This window comes from Scyliorhinus canicula, chromosome 14 (genome assembly GCF_902713615.1).
Source record: "Scyliorhinus canicula chromosome 14, sScyCan1.1, whole genome shotgun sequence".
Classification (NCBI taxonomy): domain Eukaryota; kingdom Metazoa; phylum Chordata; class Chondrichthyes; order Carcharhiniformes; family Scyliorhinidae; genus Scyliorhinus; species Scyliorhinus canicula.
This window is the reverse complement of record NC_052159.1, coordinates 94,959,586-94,980,019: the sequence shown is the minus strand read 5'-3', so window position 1 is coordinate 94,980,019 and position 20,434 is coordinate 94,959,586. Positions and strand designations below refer to the sequence as shown.

Sequence of the window (20,434 nt, the reverse complement as noted above, 5' to 3'; positions counted from 1 at the left end):
GTACACTTCTTGTAGATTAAAGCCTTCGATTCGGTCTACTCTTTCGTTTCTGTGTCCATTGATTGCATCGCATCAATTTAATCTACAAAATTTTAAAGGATGAAGCTCCGCATCGAGCCGGAGTGTCTACGACTCAACCCCCACGCAGCGAATGCAGCAGCCACATTTAAGCACTGGCTGGCTTGTTTCAACAGCTACCTTAGTACGGCGGAAAACGTCCAGACGAAGGAGCAGGAACGTCCTCCACTCGTGCGTTGGCACCGCCATATACACGCTCATCGAGGACATGACCGACTACGACGCGGCCATGGACCTGCTCAAAGGACACTTCATATGGTCGGTAAATCAAGTCTATGCTTGGCACTTAATAGCCACAAGGCAGCAGATCCCTGGTGAGTCACTGGATGATTTTTACCGCACCCTCCTTGTACTGGGGAGGAACTGCGGCTGCCCACAAGTGTCGGCTAGTGAGCACACGGAACTCCTCATCCGAGACGCCTTTGTTGCAGGAATGCAGTACTCGCAGATCTGCCAGAGACTATTCGAAAGAGAAACCTTGAGCCTCACAGAGGCATTATCCCTCGCTACCTCCCCAGATGTCGCGAACAGAAACGCACGCTCATACACCCCCGACTGCGGGGCGGCCCCCTGAGCAGCATGGAACTCGGTGTCTCTCTCCCCCACAGACTCGGACTCCCCCCGGGCTTGTGCCGCAGGGTGCCCTGCAAAACCTGCAAGGCCCCGCTGCTATTTTTGCGGCCAGGCGAAGCACCCCCAACAATGTTGCCCAGAATGTTCTGCAACCTGCAAGGGCTGCATGAAGAAAGGCCACTTTGTGGCTGTCTTCCAGGCCAAGGCAGTCCCTGCTGTCCCGGGCAGCGACCGCGGGACTCCCCCATCTCTCTCTCTCCAGGGGCCCTCTGCGGCCCGCGGACCTCGAAGCCCCCATCCCCCATCGCCACGTGTTACCTCCGGGTGCCGCCATTTTACGCCTCTGACGCCACGTGCGGGGGATGGGCACCGCCATTTTGTCCACCCCCACCATGTGCGACTGACGGGCGCCGCCATCTTGGATCGGCTCCGAGGACCCCGCGGGTGACTACTCACTGCCCGATGAAGACTCCGACTATCTGCCACGACTCGCTTCAGTCTCTCTGGACCAGTCTCGACCCCGCACCCTCTCTATGGCAACAACAAGGATACTGCTCAACGGGCACGAGACGACCTGCCTGCTGGACTCCGGGAGCACGGAGAGTTTTGTCCACCCCACCACGGTAAGACGCTGCGCTCTCCCTGTCTACCTGGTCAAGCAAAATATCGCCCTGGCCTCTGGCTCCCATTCAGTATAGATCACGGGGTGTTGTATAGCGGACCTCACGGTCCAGGGAAGGGAGTTTAAAAATTACAGACTCTACGTCCTCTCCCACCTCTGCGCGGCCGCAATCCTGGGGTTAGACTTCCAATGTAATCTCCAGAGCCTAACATTTAAATTCGGCGGCCCTATGCCTCCCCTCACTATCTGCAGCCTCACGTCCCTCAAGGTCGATCCCCCATCCTTGTTTGCAAACCTCACCCCAGATTGCAAACCTGTCGGCACCAGGAGCCGACGATACAGTGCCCAGGGCCAGACTTTCATCAGGTCCGAGGTCCAACGGCTTCTGAAGGAAGGGGTCATCGAGGCTAGCAACAGCCCCTGGCGAGCACACGTTCTGGTGGTAAAGACCAGAGAGAAGAATAGGATGGTCATAGACTACAGTCGGACCATCAACAGGTTTACGAAGCTGGATGCGTACCCTCTCCCCCGTATATCCGACCTGGTCAACAGGATCGCGCAGTACAAGGTCTTCTCCACGGTGGACCTCAGGTCTACCTACCACCAGCTCCCCATCCGCGCAAGCGATCGCATGTACACTGCGTTCGAAGCGGACGGGCGGCTCTACCGTGTCACAAACGGGGTCTCGGTATTCCAAAGGGAGATGGACCGAATGGTTGACCAATACGGTTTACGGGCAACCTTCCTGTATCTCGATAATGTCACCATCTGCGGCCACGATCAGCAGGACCACAACACCAATCACCGCAAATTCCTCCAAACCGCAAAGCTCCGACCGTCTAGCCATCCTCGGCTACGTAGTGCGAAATGGAGTGATAGGCCCCGACATGGAACGCATGCGCCCCCTGATGGAGCTGCCCACTGCCCGTAACTATATACAGGGACGGTCTGGAAGACCGTCCTGCTGGCCCTACGGTCCATAAATCTCCCAGTCTCCCGCTGGCAAGAGGTCCTCCCTGACGCCCTCCACTCAATCCGGTCACTGCTTTGCACATCTACCAATCAAACGCCTCACGAACGCCTTCTTGTCTTCCCCAGGAAGTCTTCCTCAGGGACCCCGCTCCCGACCCGGCTTGCTGCCCCTGGGCCCATCCTGCTCCGGAAACACGTGCGGGTGCACAAGTCGGACCCATTGGCCGAGAGGGTCCCACTGCTCCACGCGAACCCGCAATACGTGTATGTTGAGTACCCCGACGGCCGACAGGAGACGGTCTCTGGCGTCCGCCAGATCCCCGCCATCACCCCCGGCGCCAGCCCCCCCCCCCCCCCCCTCCAGCCGCAACTGCTTCCCGCAGGCGCTCCCCTCCCTGGCCCGCCAACCCCCTCACCCGCGCCACCTAGAGGACCAGACGCCTCCCCACATGGCCCGGCCCTCACCAGCTCCGCATAGGTGTTCGGACGCAGCCACGAGGACCGGATCATCGCTCCCGGAGTCACGGACGCCCGCCTCTCCAACATCTCCAGTGAAGCTCCGCAGGTCACAGAGGACGTCCAAGGCCCCCGATCGGCTGATCGAGTCAATATGACCTGTTAATGGACTTTTTCTTGTTTGTGTTCTCGTTTTCCAACTCTGTAAATAGTTACTGTGTTCTAACACGCCCCTGTATATAGTTACGGGCAGTGGGCAGCCACCGTTGAAGAGGTATGATCCCACATCACTAGTCATACTACAAGGCTCTTATCCCACTCGCACGGGACACCCCCCCCCCCCCCCCCATTCCCTGGCTTCTCAAAGGCCCCCCCCCCCGGGTTCCTTTCTCAACAAAGGGTAAATGTGGTAGTATGACTCGGGGTATTACGGTACCTGGGAGCTTAAGCTGCTATTGGTGTAGAAGGCTCGCTGCCCATTGGCCCAAGTGTTGTCTTCTCATTGGTCGAGAGGAAGGTAGCTCCGCCTACGAGGCGGAGTATAAGAACCCGTGTTTCCCAGCAGGCAGGTCATTTCTGTACTCCTGCTGCTGGGCACACTTCTTGTAGATTAAAGCCTTCGATTCGGACTACTCCTTCGTTTCTGTGTTCATTGATCGCGCATTAGCTTCTTGAAGTGGGAACAACACCTCCATAACCGCCACTTTCACCATCGCCATCATTTCACATTTGATGCCGTTTTTGAACTCTTGGGAGTTCCTGTGTTAGGAATTCCCTACATTCATTCATTGTGAGGTAGCCCGGCATATGTTCTGGCGTCCATCCCGTTCGGGTTTGGCGGGACCTCGTCACCCCGCGTGTTCGCCATTGCCTCAGTCTTTCTTTCCCAGCTTTCACTGCTTCGGCCATCTCTTCGGCTCCTCAGTTTGTTGTTGCTTGGCATGTTTCTTTCATTATGGTGGTGTTGGAGGAGGGTGGGGTTTATTCCCCTGGGTTTAGTGGGCTATTTGGGGTTAAAATTGCCTAATTTTGAGTTTCACGGAGGAGAGACACCTTTTGGGCATCCGCTCAGCATGTCCCCATTACTGGAGGTCCACCCTGCACTATATTTCACATCAAATAGCAATAGATTTCTGAAAGTTATTAATGAATCTCCTGCAACCAGCCTTTCAGGCATTGTATTCTAAATTATAAAAATTTTACCCATCTCATCTCTGGTTCTTTTATCAATTTCCTTAAAATCTATGTCCTCGGGCAACTGGCTCTTCTGCCATGAGAAACACCTTTTGCTTATTTACTCCATCAAAATCATTTAAAATTTTGAACACACCTATCATTTTTTTCCTTATCCCTCTCTATTGGAAGGAGATCAATCCAGTTTATCCAGTATTTCACATCAGCCTTCCATTCCTGGTACCATCCCAGTAAATTTCCACATGCACCGTTTCTGAGGCCGAGATATCCTTTCTAAAGTATGGTGCCTAGAATTGTACAGCCTTATACTTTAGTGGGGACCTAACTCCTTCTTAAAGTTTCAGCTTAAGTTTTTTGCTCTTACTCTATGTATTGAGCCAAGGATACATTGTGCTGTTGTAACCCACAAAGACCAACTGGGTAGAAGCAATTAGCCTCTCTGTGAGTCTCATTGGGTATAAGCTACCCCGCTGAGGGGCGGGAGCTCATGAGGCTCTAATAACCTGTAACATAAAGGTCGGCCAGGTTTGGAACTGATGCCTCCGATCTGGCTGGGATCTGAAGAATATTGTACATGTCATTACTTCATAATAAAAGTAGTTTCTCTCATCCACTCGCCTCGGACTCGAAGAAAGCAGCATCCTTCCCTGATTAGTTACTTAGACCTAGAGGTTTCCTACATTTAATGATGCATGAGGCAAACAAAGCATGCCTGTTTCCCATCACTGTCTGTTTCCCATCACTGATTTTTCCTGGAACATGTTGCCAGAGGCTATAGCTTGAGATGTGCCACTCGACATCAAGGCATGGCAGAAATTGGAGATTCTCCCACTTTTACCACCGACCATAAGTGTGTTGGAAGGATTGGCAGGTTGATAATCAACTTGTTTGTCCATGTTACAAACACACTTTCTATGGCCACCAAGTCCTGGAGTGGGACTCAAACCCAGGCCTCCTGGCTTAGAGGCAAGGGTGTCAGCCATTATATCACAAGACCTCCATACTATGATTCTATTGCATGTCATATATATTTCAACACACTTATTTCATTTTGATTGATTGGTCAGTCAACTGGAGACTGTCCAATGGAATGGGTTGCAGTTGTGTGAGTCGACGTCAGTGTGAACAAATATGTAGCTATACCTATTTAGGCCGATACCATTCCTAAGAAACACATGGTGTGGGATTCTCCCGCCGGGAGACAAAGTGCAGACGCCGGAGTGAAAACTGGAGTGTTTCACTCCGGCGTCGGAGGCCGCTCCTCGCCCCCTATTCTCCCACCCCGGGGGGCTAGGAGTGGCGCCGCGGCATTTACGGGCCTTGGCACCGCGTAAAAGCGGTGGCGCTTAAATTACGCGGCCAGCGCGGCATAAATGACGTCACCAGCACATGTGCAGGTTGGCCGGAGCCAACTCACACATGCGCGGTTGCTGTCCTCCCGCGGGCGCCTTGCAAGAAATGTCGGATGATCTTGCAGGGCGGCGGAGAGAGGCCGACCCGCCGATCGGTGGGCACTGATTGTGGGCCAGACCCCTTTTGAGCGCCTCCCCGATGCTCAATCCCCCCTCCACCGGCCGCCCCCGCAGCGTTCGCGTGCTGTTCACGCCAGCAGCGACCAGGTGTGGACGGCACCGGCGTGAACACGTCATATTGGGCAGGTCGCTCGGCCCATCTGGGCCGGAGAATCGCCGCTCGCCCATTACAAATGATCCAGTTGCTTAACAGCTCCAGGATCCCAGGTTCGATTCCTGGCTTGGGTCACTGTCTGTGCGATGTCTGCACATTTTCCCTGTGTCTGCGTGGGTTTCCTCCTACAAGTCCCGAAAGACGTGCCGTTAGGTAATTTGGACATTCTGAATTTGCCCTCCATGTACCCGAACAGACGTTGCAGTATGGCGACTAGGGGCTTTTCACAGTAACTTCATTGCAGTGTTAATGTAAGCCGACTTGTGACAATAAAGATTATTATTACTAGTTTTATTATTTAGGATGGTGTGTGACTTAGAGGAGAACCTGCTGGTGATGATGTTTCCATGCATCAGCCCGCCTTGTCCTTCTAGGTTGTAGGGTTAATGGATTTGGAGGGTACCGCAGAAGGAGCCTTGGTGGGTTGCTATGATCCACCTTGTAGATGGTATGCATTATCGCCACTGTGCGCCAGTGGTACAGAGATTGAATGGTGGTGGATGGGGAGCAAGTTAGGGCTTGGAGAAGAGAAGGTGGAGAGGAGGTTCGATAAAGCTTTTTTAAAATCACGAAGGGTCTGGACCGTGTTGAGATTAATTGGTGCTATTGGTGGAAGTGCTGAGAACCAGAGGACACTAATTTGAGGTAAATGGCAAAAACAAGGGCAAGTTGAGGATATCTGTTTTTTACAGTACGTGGTTAGGATGCACTGTCTGAGAGTATGGTGGAGGTAAATGGCTTCATGGCCTTCAAAAAGGAATTGGATATTTATCTGGAGAAAAGTTTGACATTGCTATCGGGAAAGGGTGGGAATGTGGGACCAGCTGAATTACTCTAGCAGAGAGCCAACTGGACATGATAGGCGTAAGGCCACCTTCTGTAATGCCACTATTCTATGATTCTACTCTAAAGTGAGACTTGTTATCTGAAAAAATGATTGCAAAGTGAACAATGATCAGAGTGTTTTACTTTGCTATCTGTGAGAATTCTTTAATGTAGTCAGCTGTTCAGCCCACTTGATGATATCACTATTACTGGATGGCAGAGATTCTGATAACTAAAGGCATTCTGTTTTCTAGAGATTTACCTGTTTAAGTTTCAGTGTCAGATACACATTGGTCTGGATTTTGTGGTTTGTTGATTTTGCCGAAAGCTTCCACAAAGATCTCGCAATTCCACGGTGGGGGTTTCACCTTTCCCAACCTTAATTCCACTCCGACCTCAGTTGGAGGGAATCTCCGGCATCCAGTAATAGTGATGTCATCAGGTGGGCTGAACAGCTGACTACATCAAAGAATTCTCACCTACAGAAAAGGAAAATAAAACTGATCATTGTTCACTTTTTAAATCATTATTTCAGCCAGCAAAACAAAGACAGGGACATAAATATAGAATTATAGTAGCAGATTGGATACCGCAAACAAATTTGAAAGAAATTATTATTTAATACATCTGTTAATTTATAATAATAAAAAATGCAACATTCCACAAATATAAAATTTGTTTGTTAGGCCAGAGAAATTGGTTTTCAATAATGATGAACTTATTGCTCTGTTAAAGACTCAGTCGCACTTTGCTGAGCAAGGCATAACTTTTTCAAGGGTTCATACGGTGAGATTAATATGCAAATGTGGAAATTCACATTAAATTAAATGATTTCTAAGATTTCCATTTGTTCGGACTTCAACAACACACCCAATGGAAGAGTGAGGAATCTCCCACCCGCCGCTCCATCAACCTCACATACTGCTCAAGACACCGTAGTCACCACTGTTATATTGTGTATACTGCATACGTGGGTATTACGGTAAGGCCCCTGTACTACAGGTACGGGGGTAGATCCTGCCTGCTGGCTCCGCCCAGTAGGCGGAGTATAAATGTGTGTGCTCTCCAAGCTGCAGCCATTTCGGCAGCAGCTGCGGGAGTCTCCACAACTCTGCATAATAAAGCATCGATTACTCTCTACTCACGTCTCTTCGTCATTGATAGTGCATCACATTTCCAGCATATTTTGATTTTATTTCAGATTTCCAGCACCTGAAGTACTTTGTTTTTGTAACAGTGACTTTATATCATTCGTGCACTATTACCTTCACAACATCATACTATTTGTAGATAGGAATGTTTTCTCAATGGCAATGGCTACAGGTCAGCATATCAGCCAACTCAGACAAATTATGATCAACATCCCAGCTAATTAAAGGATAATTCAGCCTTCACTGCAACATTTAAATACACAGGGTTTTGTAATCATTCAAAGGAATTTGCAAAATAATTTATGTTTTACCTCGTCTGCTGCTGTGGATACAATTTTTTGGCTTTTCTTCTGGTACACTGTCTAGTTCTGATCTGTTCCTGCTGGTTCTTTCCCTGCTCTGGATTCTGCTCCCATGATCATATAATCATAGAATTTACAGTACAGAAGGAGGCCATTCAACCCATCGGGTCTGCACCGGCTCTTGGAAAGCGCACTCCATTTAAGCCCACACTTCTAAGCTATCCCTGTAACCCAGTAACCCCACCTATCCTTTTTGGACTCTAAGGGCAATTTAGCATGGCCTATCCACCAAACCTGCACATCTTTGGACCGTGGGAGGAAACCCACGCAGAAACGGGGAGAATGTATAGGCAGTGACCCAAGCCGGGAATTGAACCTGGGACCCTGGAGATGTGGAGCAACTGTGCTAACCAATGTGCTACCATGCTGCCCTACCATGATGCTAAACTATCTCTATTTTTCTGCAGTTTGCTTCATGTGTGTCCAATCCATGCAGAGTGAACATATATGGAAAGCCAGCTGGTTTCAATAATACTCTTATTCTCTGTACCCAGTAACCCTCCACTCCCCGAAGGGTCTCCGTCCTCAACCTGCACACAGATCAGGGTTTTTATACTATGAGGGCTCCCCTCGTTAAAGGGGAAGTTCCGCTCCATTACAGGGGAAGTTCATATTCCATGAAGGTCACGGGGAACCGGCTGGTCCACACCCCGTGACCTCCATTGAGATTGTAACAGTATGGCTCTTGTCTCAGTTCTGTTCATTTGTCCACACGCACTCTTCCATCACCCTTCACTGGGTTGGGCTGGATTTGCTGCTCAATTTCCTTTGCTTCTTCTGATCTTGAGTGTCCTTCACCTCCCTACATCTGTTCCTCAGACTACCTCCCTCATCTGCGCTGATCCCATGGATGCGACTCCCTGGACTTCATTGCTCTTGGTCCTCTGCTTTAATTTACGAGTCCACCAATTTTGATGTCTTGCACAGCTAACACTTCACTTCTATTCACTAGGTAGCTTTCCGAGGCTCTGAGAATAACCTCTGCTGACTCATGGTTGATTCATCATTTTCTCCTCAGGCCTCTGAATCTACTTGACAATCTGAGCAGCAATTGCACTGATTCTCTGTCCCTCAAATGACTCCTGGGCCCACAGCCTCTCCGCAACTACCTCTGAACTTGGACACTGGCTCACAGATGCTACAAAATGTGGACAAACCAATTTCAACCCACCATAGATCTTTGAACTTTAATATTGGACTTTTCCCACATTGCCTCCTCTCTGTCCTCTAGAATCTGCTTCAAGGTAGCCAAACAAGTGCTATTTTTAGTTGCAATGGTTTCTCGCTTGTAATCATAGACTGGTGGCTGTTAATTTTAGAATTTCCTGCTTTATCCACTGGGAACATTCCGATGGTAACTGTCAATACAAATGAGAAGAATCCTTTTGGAATAAGTCGAAGAATAAACATAGGTTGATTATTCTCTAATTAAGAACAATAATGCTTTTCATAATTTAGGTTGTCAATCACCAGTGGAATTTTTGTACAGAAATCCTATGAGCCAATTGTTTAAGATTGTCAGCAGGTTCGAGAGACTTTTCTCTCCACCGTGGGATGAGGCAGGGATGTCCTATGTCCCCCCTGCTGTTTGCGCTTGCGATTGAGCCGTTGGCCATCGCATTAAGAAGTTCAGGAGCATGGAAAGGAATAGTGAGGGGGGGGGGGGGTAGAGCATAGGGTGTCCTTGTATGCCGACGACTTGCTGCTGTATGTGTCAGAGCCGAGTGCGTCGATAGGAGGAATATTGGAGTTGCTGCAGGTATTTGGGTCTTTCTCGGGGTACAAGCTGAACTTGTTTGGTGGGGAGAGTGAAAGCCGACCTGGTGAGGTGGGATGGTCTCCCTCTGTCACTGGCGGGTCGGGTGCAGGCGGTTAAAATGAATGTGTTGCCGCGATTTCTGTTTATTTTTCAATGCCTACCAATTTTCCTGCCAAAGTCTTTTTTCAGGGAGATTGAGGGAAGGATTACCTCGTTCATATGGGGAGGGAAGGTGACCAGAGTGAGGAAGGTGCTGCTACAGAGGGGAAGGCAGGCAGGGGGTTTGGGTCTCCCGAACCTGATGTACTACTACTGGGCGGCGAATGTGGAGAAGCTGGGGAGCTGGGTCAGAGGGGTTGATTCCCAGTGGGTCAGAATGGAGGAGAGTTTGTGCAGGGGGTCAGGGCTGAAGGCACTAACAACATCCCCGCTCCCGATAGCTCCGGGGAAATACTCAGGGAGTCCTGTAGTAATAACTTCATTGAAAATCTGGAGGCAGTTTCGCCAACACTTCGGGTTGGGGGCAGGGTCGAGGAAAATGCCGATCCGGGAGAACCACAGATTTGAGCCAGGGAGGTGGGACGGAAGCTTTCGGAAATGGGAAGAGAAGGGGATTAAGACTCTAAAAGATTTGTTTCTACGGGGTCGATTTGCAGGATTGAAGGAGCTGGAGTATGAAGTATGGACTGGAGCAGGGAGAAATGTTTAGGTATATGCAGGTTCGGGACTTTGCCAGGAAAGAGATACAGAGCTTCCCGGAGGAAACGGCCTCCACGTTGTTGGAGGAGGTGCTGGCAGCAAGGGGACTGGAGAAGGGGACAGTGTCAGCGGTATACGGAGCTATGTTGGAAAAGGATATGACGCCACTGGAGGGGATCAAAGCGAAGTGGAAGAAGAGTTGGGATAGGTTATACAGGAGGGGGTCTGGTGTGAGGTGCTCCGGAGAGTGAATGCCTCCAGCTCATGTGCGAGGTTGGGGCTGAGAAAGCTGAAGGTGGTATACAGAGCACAGCTCATGAGGGCGAGGATGAGCCGATTCTTTGAAGGAGTAGAAGATGCTTGTAGCGGGGGGGGGGGGGGTTCATTTGTTTTGGTCATGTCCAAAGCCAGGGGAGTACTGGAAGGAGGTAATTTCCAAGGTGGTGCATTTGAAGCTGGACCCGGGTCACCGCGGGAGGCCATATTCGGGGTGTAGGACCTGCCAGGGTTGGAAACGGGTGCGGAGGCAGATATCAGAACCTTCGCCTCGTTTTTCGCCCGAAGGCACATCCTGCTGGGATGGAGAGCGGCCTCTCCACCCTGTGCCCTGGCGTGGCAAGGGGACCTGTTGGAATACTTGACCTTTGAGAAGGTTAAGTTCAAACTGAGGGGAAGCTTGGAGGGGTTCTACAAGTCATGGGCACTATTTATTATGCACTTTCAAGATCTGGATAACATCGAACATTAGTTTAGGGGGGATGGGTGGGTGGGGTGGGGGGGATGGGTGGGGGGGGGGTGTGGGAGGGGGGCTATGTCTGTTAAAGATGGCTATGGGTAATCCCTCATTCCTTTTTTCCTTTGTCATTTGTTTATGTTAACATGGGGGCTGATGTTTGGGCATGGTGGGAGGATGGGATCATTGTTACTGTTATGGGCTTTGAGATATTTGTTGTTGGTTATTGATTGTTGTTGGGTGTAAATTCAGGAGAGAAATTGTGAAAAAGGAGGAGAATAAAAATATTTTTTTAAAAATGGCTGCCTGGCTGTTGGATTTTTGGTCTGGAGGCTGCAGGCTGGAATAGTGGGTGGCAGGTGGAAGGCCTACCTCGGGGGCTCTGGCACAGTGTCAAAAATGAAGATTAAAACATAAAACATCCCTCCAGTCCTCAGCCCTCACCTCCTTACACATTCTTCATGCCCCATCCATGCCAACCCATGCCACCTCATACCCGTACTCACCATCATGGTTTGTCATACCCTCCATGTCACCTATACCCATGGTCCTCTATGACCCTTTGCCAACCTAGTGTCAACTCATGCTTTCCCATAGCCGCATCCACCACTATTCCCTTACACCTACCATGCTAAGTCACCTAGTATACATCATGGGCAAACCTCAGGACTCAAGCAAAGACAAGTTAAAACAAAGTTCTATAAAAACATGTTCTAAGTGTCTATTGTACACTTCCTTATATTAAAAAAATTAATTCATAAAAACACATTTATTACATTTGCATTCCTTCAACTAAATCAAGCTTGATGACAAGAAACATTTCACTTAAATGCACAATCCCTTGCAACAAAAAACATTGCAATTCATAGCCCACATCAAGAGTCTATGATCATTTATCGCTATCAAACTGAGAAATGGAAGACATCCTACTGTGACAATAGGTGGTTGTGAAATTAGTCACGCAAGGTAATCCAGTTATGGAAGCCCTCAGGCTTCTGTCAACAGAGAAAATGATGTAAGAAATCATTAAAAAAAAAACACACCAGACAATTTTTCAAAGATTTAAAGGGCTGGATTTTTAAAGCCATGACAGCTCCCATTGACGGGCCCTTTTGGCAGATGCTACTGACAATTTAGACAATTGCTTTTGACAAGTCCATTGACAGTTCCAGAGAACTTGACAGTAATGTGTTTATGCACTTTTTATGCACATTTATGTCAACATTTAATACTTCCAAAGGGCACCTGAGTGCCCCGAAAGGTATCCTGGAACCAAAGGGATACCCTAGCTATCCACACAAATTCACTAAGTTCAGAACTTGTTTAATCTGTACCAATCAGATTTCCAACCCCTGGACTACCAAAATCTCGCTTAACTGCAGGAGTTGATAATTTAAATGGTTAGCTGGCCCCATTAATCATTCATGTGTTAAATGCATCCCACCCCCTCAAAAATAGGCAATACCGTGTTTAGGACCAGGTGCTCCGATTTGCAGACATTTACATTCTTTTCATGGGCAGCACGGTGGTTAGCACTGATGCCTCACAGCGCCGAGGACACGGGTTTGATTCCGGCCCTGGGTCACTGTCCGTGTGGAGTTTGCACATTCCACCCCCCGCCCCCTGTGTCGAAGTGGGCCTCACCCCCACAACTCAGAAAGATGCGCAGGATAGTTGGATTGGCCACGCTAAAGTACCCCTTAAAAGGTCAAAAAATAATTGGGTTCTCTAAGTTTAAAAAATAAATCCCACTATTGTGTTGCTCGTTTTACTGGAGTGTGATTAACACGCCTCCGTTTAAAGGCCGTGTGCTTAACACTACTATGGCTCTGTATGTGTAATTATGCTCGGAGTCGCCAGGTGCCGTATTGAGACACCGTCACAAGTATATCAAGGTCAGGTTCAAAGTAATAAATCCGTACACCGATTAGTAAGTCCAAACGATTGGTGTTTAATATAATAAATACACATGCATACGCTAAAGAGACTAACTTACTTCTAATACTAAACAACTAAATACTTATCTAGACAGGAACAGGCAAGGTCAGGGAGCAAGGCCTTCGTCCCGTTCTTGGTCTGTAACTTTCTGATTGGCAAAGTTGTCAAGATCTAGCAAGGTCTGGATCATGTAGCGATCGTTGTGTTGGCACTTACAGTTCGATGGCTGATGCTCAATGGCCGGTGATGAAACTGGAGTCAGGATGCGATGTAACAGATCTGGGCCGGAGTCTGGAAGCAACAGCAGATCTGGGCCGGAGCAAAACAGATCTAGGCCGGAGCAAAACAGATCTAGGCCGGAGCAAAACAGACCGAACCATGTGCGGGACCTACTCTTATAGGTCCTAGAAGTCCGTGCCCCCTTGGGGCGGGTTCTTTCACCTGCTAGGTATCGATTGGGTCTTTCCCAATCGATATCTTTCAAACTCCCCAATCTGAGGGTCGTTCCTCGATGGGTGGGGCGGTCCCTACGGCTCTTTGTGTTGGTTGCTTTGGCGCCATTCTGTCTGGGCGTCTATGGAAAAGTATCCATTGATACTTAAATGTTTCTATTGTCCGGGGTCTGGATCTGGATCACCTCATTACTATGCAGATCTGTTTCCCATTTGCACCTTTGGCTGAAACTCTGCACCTGGCCAGAAACTGGTTTCTGTACGTGCAGAATGCAAAACAGTCTTCTGCAAGCTGTTTGTCCTCACTAAGACTGTTTTTCCCTGCAATCTTAGCAGTTCTCCATTTTGTAGCCCAGTGTCCATCTTAGATGGCTACAATTGTCACCATGATTGGGAGCCTCTCAGTCATGGTGAACATGATGGATCTAGAGTTGCCTTATCAATATACATCTCGCAATGCTTTAACTCTCAAAGCCTTCAGCTGTGCTGCCATGACCTTGGAACGAAACGAGCAAACATGCACATTTTTATCAATGCCTTTTTCAGAAATTGTTGGGTCAATTGGAATATGCGCTGTATGATATTCATTCATTGATTGCTTTATTGTGTCAGTTTATTTATAAGCTAATGAAGCAATAAAGCACAGCTTGATATCGGGCAGTACTGAATCCAACTTCAAGGTTAGACAATGGATGATGGCAGGTGTAAAATTAGCGATATACATACTATGATATAGTCATAATTACCTGCAGATTTATAGATTCTTGTTTGCATAAAGATACAAATACTACACAGTCACAAACAATGTTCACATGGTTTTGTACATCTGCAGTTTTCAACAAAAGGCAAAACTTCCATCTAAGCTTTATTCCATTCTTTGGAAGGTTCCTTGATCTCCATTTTTTGTTCCTATTTCCCCACATGTATGTTCTGCTCCTGCACATTTATCAACCAGGAAGGTGGGTAAACTTTTCAGTGATTCTCATTCCAAAGCGTTTTACCCCTGTCAAAAACATTCTCATTGTTCTGCGTCTTCCATGTAAAGGAGAATGGAAGACCAAATAAAAGTACATGACCAGCGCTAGTGTATTTTTATTGGAGCTTGGAAAGCCGTGGGACGGGATTCTCCGTTAGCCGATGTCAAAATTGGGAAATGCGATTGGGCGGACAATCAATCACGAAGCCAAAATTGTGGCTTGTGCCGGGTGGATGCCAGATTGCCATGCTCCGGTGCCTGAACAGCGGCATCAATGCATTCTACTCTGCACGTACAGTAAACACTATTTGCATACCATTAGCGGGCCTGACCCAATATTCTCTGAGGCCTCCATGATGACCCGCCTCAGCCAGGGGAATTCCCGACAGCGTGGTTCACATTTGGTTTAAAAAATTGGGAAGCAGGCGCCGTGACTGATGAGGAAGAGATAAGAGGAGAGGAGGTCAGACATGCAGAGGCACGACCATGTCAGGGCTGGCTGTGGGGGGAGATGGGGGGGTGGGGGGTGTGACCAGGGGGTAGCCCTAGTGTCTGGCTGACCCCATCCCCCCTTCCCCCAGCCCTGGGAACAGGCATCAAGCCATGGCCCACCGTTGCCGCGACATTCAAGGCCACCATCTTGCTGCACACCCCACTACCCACCCTCTGTATCGCCTGATCATACAGAATGCCACCGTCCATATGGATGCGAACGGGGCTAGGGGTGCGATGGGCAGGGTGCCGAGAGAACAGCCAGGGGTGGGTGTCGGGTTGCTGTCCATAGGATTATCTGCAAAGTTTGGCATCTCACTTATGAGAAGCTATAGTTGGGAAAGTAGGTTGGCGGAGATAAAACATTTTCACCATAGGAATGGAGACAGAGTTGGATGGTGAGACCTCCTGGGTCACATGTTTGTATGCATTACCTGCTGTAAATAACAGAGCTACACAGAGAGACTCTTTGAACAGATAGCTTTCTACCCATTCCCTTGACCAGGATGAAGTAAATCATAGCATAGAATGGCCATTTGGCCTGTTGTGTCTCTGCCAGCACATTGCAAGAGCAAATCAGCTGGTCCGACTGCTCAGCTCGTTTCCTGTAACCCAATAATTCTTTTCTCTTCAGGTGCTTATCCTTTAAAAGCCGTGATTGAATCTCCCTCCTCCACCTTCTCAGGCAAGGCATTCTGGATCCAAACCTCATGCTGCACTGAAAATTGTCTTTCCTTATGTTGCCTTTTGCTCTTTTGCCAATCGCCTTTGTGGAATAAATTGTCAACTCTAACAATAACTACTGAATATTTGCATAAGGAGATAAATCATGGAAATGTCATTCACTGGGAGAAGATGAGAGGAACTGTAGCTATGCCCTGATGTCTGTAACAATGGGCTGGATTCTCCACCCCGCCACGCCACATTTATGCCTCGACTCGCTGACGGGATTATCCATTACGCCGGCCGGTCAATGGGGTTTCTCCATTGTGGGGCAGCCCCACACCATCGGGAAACCCCCGGGGCACGGCAAAACGGAGAAACGCGCCAGCGGAGAATCCAGCCCAATATGTTAGAAGTGGGCTTACACTTTGGGGAGCCCGCCCTCACCTTTGTTTCTGCGCCCCCTGCCATGATGTCTTGCCCCCCCCCCCCAGTGATGTGACACCTTGCCCCCAGTGGCATAACACCCTCCCGCCCTCACCCCACAGAATGCAAAGGTGCAAGGCATGAAACTACAGAAATTACTCACTGCTTAACAGCCTTAGTACTTTTGAAACTATAAAGACACGCCTGTAATGGCTGAATTGAAATCCAAGCCTTGCCTGTCTCTGAATGACAGTAAAGATGGTCAATACTGTGACCTGTATGCCTTGAGGTGAGCAAATATGGCACTGGCCAATGAGCAATGAGATGGAAAAAATCAACCGATGACAGAATGTGCCAGAAAAAGTCCAGTGCAGGATAAAATACTGCAATCAGGTGAAGTCCAATGAGCCTAAGTCCAAGATCAGTGATGTGGATTTGTCTGGCAGGATTCTGTTCTTTGTGCTCAAAGAGACTTTCTGAGGGCCAGTCTTGGGAGAGATGGGGACAGTGATTTGGTCCATGTGATTTAGATGGAAGCATAATGGTTTTCAGCCTAGATACTTGGAACCAGAGAATTAAAGAAACCAAGAGACTAGTGTCATGATATGCAAGCATGCAACCAATGAGCACTCAGAATAGGACACAACCAATGGGCAGTCAGCACACTCAGATGTGGCATCACCACAAGGAGGCATGACATAAACACTATAAAAGGGATGAGCCACTCACACCCTGCCTCTTTCCACAGACAGATATCTAGAGAGTTAGACAGGGTTGATCAGCAGCATTACACCCCAGCACGTGGCTTAGAGCAAGCTGGTACAGTTAGACTGAGTTACTACAGTTAGATTAGCAGAGAGACAAACTCATTTGAGAACTGTCTCAATAGTTCAATTAACGCGTTGAACTCATTTCAGAGTCTGGAGCATCCTTTAGTTAAGACTGCATCAAGTAACAGCCTGTGTTATCCGAAGCAGCATAACACAACATGATACCATGAGTGACTGTTCAATCTATTCAGTTCAACTCAGCAAGATCCGTGACAACCAGCTACTGAATGCAGGCACAATGGACAAGATTCAGGCTTTCATCAGCTCAGGACCACCGGCAATCTTAGTGCCAACTGGCGATCATGCAAGCAGAAATTTCAACTGTACGTGGAAGCATCCAAACTCAATGGCACAACCGATGCTCAGAAGATAGCTCTTCTACTCATCACTGCGGGTGACCATGCGATAGAGATCTTCAACTCCTTTCACTTTTCCGAAGGGCAAGACAAAACAAAGTACCAAGCCATCCTGGACAAATTTGACAGCCACTGCGAGGTGGCCGAAGCAGCATAACACAGCACTTGTTAATAAATTGTAACTCTTTTTAATATAGAAAACTTCCCTGCTGATTGCTGACTACGAACAGATCTTGGAACAAGTTGGTGAACGGCTTCCATGTCATGTGGAATCCTTCTTCTGATGCCTGATGACAAATTTGATTTTCTCCAGTCTGAGAAATTCCGCTAGGTTTGACAGACAGTCTGCAGCTTTAGATGGTGCTTTATTGGTCGGAGAATCATAGAACATAGAACATACAGTGCAGAAGGAGGCCATTCGGCCCATCAAGTCTGCACCAACGCACTTAAGCCCTCACTTCCACCCTATCCCCGTAACCCAATAACCCCTCCTAACCTTTTTGGTCACTAAGGGCAATTTATCATGGCCAATCCACCTAACCTGCACGTCCTTGGACTGTGGCAGGATACCGGAGCACCCAGAGGAAACCCACGCAGACACGGGGAAAACGTGCAGACTCCGCACAGACAGCGACCTAGCAGGGAATCAAACCCGGGACCCTGGCGCTGTGGAGCCACAGTGCTAGCCACTTGTGCTACTGTGCTGCCAGATGTTGCTGACTGCCTGGTTTAAGCTCCTCCATTCGTATTCTCTTCTTGCCGTCGTTATGATCGAATATGTACGGCTTGGGAGGGCAATGGAAACATGTCCTCTTAGTATCCTACTAGTTACAGTCTTCAAACCCCAAATTATTCCTATTCCATTTCTTCCTGGCTCCATTAACGAGTCTTCAAACCATGATGGTTTGATTGTAATCGCATGAGCCCTTATTATATATATTAACCTGTTGGTAGCACCTTGTTGAACACTTTTTGAAAATCCTCGCACATAACATGCTTTTGTTCCTACTTACCTCTGCTACACGAGACAGCCTCAAAACCTCTCAATAAGTTGGCCAACCAAGATTTCTTTTACACAAATCCCTACTGTGGCTGCCAAATCATACTGACACTTTAAGTTCATTGTTTCCAAGACCCTCATGTATTCCAACATGTTTGCCCATGATCTGAAACTTCAACACAATGCTAAAAACGCCTGTCCTATACTCCCATTCCAACATTTTTTGTCAAAGCACTTTGAGTGACTATGGTGAAGTGGATTCTTTATTAACAATGGGAGCTCTTGAGACAAATATTACTGCTAAAGACTGGAAATGTTGCAGTGTCACAAATGACCTGTACTTCAATGTGGCACTTTAAACCTCAGCACCACCTTAAATGGTCACCAACAGTTGGCAGGACTTAAATGGACGCAGGTTCAGAGTTACATCACATTTGAGGGGACAGGTAACCTGGCATCACAATGGGAACCATGACGACACAGTTAAGTGATGCAATCTACTGTGGATATATAAAACCACAACAAAAGGCACATCTGTGTTCATGCAGTAACCTTCATTACGAGGATCCTGTGTGATCAGAGACATCAGAGACATAAAATGAAACTTCTGTGTTTATTTTCGGCTGCTATTGAGGAGTTGGTTGTGAAAACTGAGGAGAGATCACAAATACACAAGATCGAAGAGGGGATCGTTTCAGTCGAAGACCATGAGCGACAGGCAGCTCTGTCTACCATCTTGGAGCTGGTAAAATCTCACTCCATGAGTAGAAGAATGCCTCAGAAGATCATGGGGACATTGCTTGGAGGACTGCTTCCGCGCTGCGCAGACCGCTCTCTTGCTGTTCAACAGACTGCCTTGGACACCATTTACAGACTGCTTACAATCCAGCTTTCTGATCAAGGTGTAAGTCTGGAACAGCAAGAGGAGACGATCGGGGTTCTCAAAACTTTACATGAAACATTGAACCCCAATGCGCAACGTGAGCAGGTGGCGGAAGTAGTTTCCAAGTGTGTGCCCCATGATCAGCTGGACACCCTGTTGCTCATGGTCTTCGACTACTTGGCTGATGAAGATCAGAATTGTGCCAATATGGCTGCACAGTTGGTGGAGACCATCCTGACATATCATCATCAAGACCTTCAGGACAAGGTATCAGAGATAATTGATGTGCTGTGGGTTCATTTTCTGTTCATTCCATACCAGGAGGTCAAACGGCAAGTTTGGCGAGGTATAACAATTTTGACCTCACACAGCTCAACAGCAGCTGTGAACCACCAGCTCACCTGCCACATCCCTGGGGAGGAGTCCATCAAGGATGTGAGGAGAGCAGCGCCTGAGGACACAGACTGCGCAGTGAGTACCCTAAAGCATCTGGGGAACTCACTTCAGAGAAAATCCTGTCCTATCAGTGGGAACGTGTATTCGACCATTACTTCACTGGTTGCCATCGTTGGGGTGTACGATATTATAACTCAGCCTGAGATGGAAGTGGTGAGTACATTGTTCCCACTGATATTCAAAGGCCTTCTTGTATCTCTAACCAGTTATGTAAATTTCTCTCTTGATCCATCAGAAGAGAGAGGTTTCACAGCTGAATTTGATTCGGAGACAAGCAGGCTTTTGAATGAAAATTGTGTGAGGTCACTAAAGGCTCTGTTTGATCAGCCAGGTCAAAGTGACATCTGTGGAGAGATGGTGGAAAATGGAGGATGGCACAAGATGGTAGGGGTTACTTTTGATAAGGGCGTTGTTCTGCTGGCCAGTGCAATGACAGCACATACAAGCTGTTATCTGGGTCACATTGTTCACCAACTAGCTCGCCAAATCTTTGGGCTCCAAGACAATCAGGCAGTTCCAGTTATCATCTTTTTTGGAGAACTCCTAAAAGCTCCGTATCTTTCAGTGCTGGGTCTCAGAGACACTGTGGTCAACACCTTGGTGAAATATCTGTGGTATTACTCTTCACCTGTTACCCAGTTTCTCTGTGTCAAAGCACTGGAAAATCTGAATTTTGGAGAGCGACGATTGTCTTGGAGTGTGACAGATACGTTGGTGGGCTTGTTGGGGATGAAAGGTGACCCCGTCTTAACACTTGGGGTGTTGTCATGCCTGCAAAAGAACATTCTTGAAGCACCAGCAGAGACAATACAGCCCTTTTTAGATGCAATCCTCACCAGGATTCAGCCGCTC

The 20,434-nt window shown here is 48.2% G+C and overlaps 1 long non-coding RNA gene across 1 annotated transcript in view; it reads left to right on the top strand.

The window, feature by feature from the left end:
• The window catches only part of LOC119977844, a 47,702-nt gene extending 31,670 nt beyond the window's left edge, over positions 1-16,032 (top strand). Inside the window, exon 3 of the long non-coding RNA XR_005463294.1 lies at positions 15,603-16,032. This is a non-coding gene — a long non-coding RNA (uncharacterized LOC119977844). The remainder of the gene's footprint in view (positions 1-15,602) is intronic.
• The last annotated feature ends 4,402 nt before the right edge of the window (positions 16,033-20,434 follow it).